The sequence below is a fragment of the Phascolarctos cinereus genome, unplaced genomic scaffold, assembly GCF_003287225.1.
Source record: "Phascolarctos cinereus isolate Bilbo 61053 unplaced genomic scaffold, phaCin_HiC Scaffold_3;HRSCAF=262, whole genome shotgun sequence".
Classification (NCBI taxonomy): Eukaryota; Metazoa; Chordata; class Mammalia; order Diprotodontia; family Phascolarctidae; genus Phascolarctos; species Phascolarctos cinereus.
The window spans coordinates 121,509,527-121,512,848 of NW_027555736.1; the positions used below are offsets into that span (position 1 = coordinate 121,509,527).

The following is a 3,322-nucleotide window of genomic DNA, read 5'->3' on the forward strand; positions in this document are numbered from 1 at the left end:
CCTGAGAAGTACATCTATTATGTCTGTGGAAAACCTCATGCAGAGTGAATATTATCACTGTAGAAGGTCATAAACTGGGCAGATCACCCTATGAAACCTCTACACTATTGTTAATGTAGGTTAAATCTTGAGATGGTGAACATAAAAGACAGCTTCAACCTGCAGGTTAATTATTAATAGCACCCAAATGTATAATTACAAGGGAGTTGTATTGTGGTGTACTTATTTACAAATACAATGAAAGTTCTGCTAATTTAAAAAGCCTCAATGATTATAATCAATGTCAAGCAACCTATATTCTGACATATGCAGCACACTGTAATATCAAAATATGTTAATTGAAATTCAGTTCCATTTTCTTCTTGGTGGTTACACTTGCCTATGCTCTAGTATGTATTGAAACGTGCAGTCAAAACTGATCATGAAATCTCAGCTGAAGAAGGGATCTCATAAGTTAACTAGTGCAACCTGAAACAGAATGAACATCAATCCCTTCAACAGTATACCTAACAGAGGGCAGAGTGAAGATGGTGGAGCAGAGGAAACTTAACCTCCAAGTTTTCCTAACATTACCTTTCAAACAATTTTAAAGTAACACCTGAAATTGAATTCTGAAGTAGCACAGCCAACAAAAGGTCAGTGTGACATATTTTTCCAGCCCGAGGCAACTTAGGATGTCAGAAAAAGAAGTCTGTGTTGCCTGGATGGAGGCTGTCAAGGAGCATGGGTGGGAACACCAGCTAAGGGCCTTGGAGGCAGCTGAGATGATTGGTAGAAGCAGCAGCTTTGAGAGCTCTCAGCCCAGAGATGGTAAGGAGATTAGATAACTTGTCAGAAACAGATTACAGGGGGACCATACTGTAACACCATGTGTAGGACTGGGTACACTTTGGCACTCCATGGCCCATACCAGACCTGACCCCAGATGAAATTACCTTGGAACCACTTAAAACTTAAAAATATCCAGAACTAGCTATGAAATCAGCTGTGCTAAAAAAGACTGGTTTGGGAAAATGTTCTACCACCAGGTGAGAAGGGACCAAATTTAAGTAGATTTCAAAGAAAAGAAATAGATTAGGATAAGAAACAAATAACAACAAAAAAGAAAAGAACCTGACCATACACATCTACTATGGTGTCAACAAATATTGAGGCACAAACTCAGTAGAAGAGAAATTAGCTATAAGCAAAACATGAAAAAAAAATACAGATTGTAAACAAGCTAAAACTTTTTTTTCTGAAAGAGCCAAAGAAAGAGCAAAGAAGGATTTTTAAAAATCAAATGAAAGTGGTAGAGGAAAAAGTGGGAAAAGAAATGAGAGCAATGCAATAAAATTATGAAAAGAGGATTAACAGTTAGGCAAAATAGGTACAAAACCTCACTGGAGGAAAAAACAAAACAAAACAAAACACTTACAAAAGTAAAATTGGCCAAATAAAAAAAGAGGTACAAAACCTCACTGATGAAAATAATTCTTTAAAAATTAGAATTAATCAAATGGAAGCTGGTGACTCCGTGTGATATAAAGAAACGGTAAAGTCAAAAAAATGAAAAAAAAATAAAAGAAAATGTGAAAGATCTCATTAAAAAAAACAACTGACGTGGGAAATAGGAGAGCTACTAAAAGAAACAATTTAAGAATTATTGGACTACCTGAAAGCCATGATCAAAAAAGAGCCTAAACATTATATTTAAAGAAATTACAAAGGAAAATTTTGATATCTCAAAATTAGGGGGTAAAATAGAAATTGAAAGAATCCACTAATTATCTCCTAAAAGAAAGCCCAAAATGAAAACTCCTGGGAATATTATAAACAAATCCCAATGCTCCTAAATCAAAGAGAAGTTTATTGAATGACCATTTTCCCCCTTGATGCATTATCCTTATTCTTGGTTGTAATCCTTTTTCTCTTGCCCTCCAAAACATCATGTTCCACGACATCCAGTCCTTTAATGTTGTAGTTTCCCAGTCCAGTGTGATCCTGATTGTGACTCCCCAATATTGAATTGTTTCTTTCTGGCCACTTACAGCATTTTTTCCTTGACCTGATAGCTCTGAAATTGGGCTATAGTGTTCCTTAGGGTTTTTTGGGGGGATCTCTTTCCTGAGGTGATCAATGAATTCTTTCAATGCCTATTTTGCCCTCTGGTGACAGGACATCAGGACAGTTTTCCTTGATGATTTCTTGAAAGAAGTTGTCCAAGTCATCCTTTTGATTATGGCGTTCAGTTAGTCCAATGTTTCTGATATTATCTCTCCTGGATTTGCTCTCTAGGTCAGCTGTTCTTCCCATGAAGTATTTTACATTTTCTTTCATTTTTTTTTCTTTTGAATGTGTTTCATTGATTCATGATGTCTCACCGAGTCATTAGCTTCTACTTGCCCCATCTAACTTTTAAGGTGTGGTTTTCCTCAACTAGCTCTTTTACTTTTTTTCCATTTGACCAATGGTACTCTTTGAGGAGTTGTTTTCTTCAGTAGATTTTTCTATCTCCTTTTCCATTTGGACAAACCACTTTTTGAGCAGTTTTCCAAGCTGTTGACTCTTTTTTTTTATAATTCTCTTGTATCACTCATTTCTTTTTTTTAATTTATCTTCTGCCTCTCTTATATGATTTTTTTAAGTTGAGTTAAGCTTTATATTTAATGTTACAAAAAATATTTCATCAAACAGACCAACGCCCATGTCATCATTGGATTCCTGGGATTCTTCTGTTTTTGCTTCCTCTTTCTTCTTCTGCTCAGATGGGGCAGCTGTGCTAGCAGGAGCTGCCCCTCCAGCAGGGGCAGCACCACCAGCTGCTGGGGCAGGTCCACCAACTTTTACATTGCAGATGAGACTTGCAATGTTGACATTGGACAGGAATAATACTGAACAGAGTGGTTCAACAGTTACATCTGATGCTTTAAAGAGGGCATTGATTTTATCCTTCATGACTGCAACCTCATCGTTGTGAAGGATGAGGGCAGAGTAAATGCAAGTGAACTTGGAGAAGGCCATTTCAACAGAAGGATGAAGAGAGACTTGTTTGTAGTGGTGATAGTTGCCAAATGCAGTGAGGGGGTCACTCCAATGCGACCTTAGCTTCCAAAGAAGAACCAAGTACCTTAGACAACTGAAAAGAAAACTCTTATATGATTTTAAAGCTCATTTTTGAGCTATTTTATATGTTCTTTCTGGGCTTGAGACTACTTCCCATTTTTCTTGGAGGTTTTGCCAATAGATGTTTTGACATTATTGTCCTCTTCTGAGTTTGTGTCTTGGTTTTCCCTGTCATTAAAATATCTTTTTATAGTCACATTCTTTTTGTTTTGTTTTG

The 3,322-nt window shown here is 36.6% G+C and overlaps 1 pseudogene; it reads right to left on the minus strand.

The window, feature by feature from the left end:
- Positions 1 to 454: 454 nt before the first annotated feature.
- On the minus strand, positions 455 to 3,003 carry LOC144456395 (large ribosomal subunit protein P1 pseudogene; annotated as a pseudogene).
- Between the last annotated feature and the right edge of the window lie 319 nt (positions 3,004 to 3,322).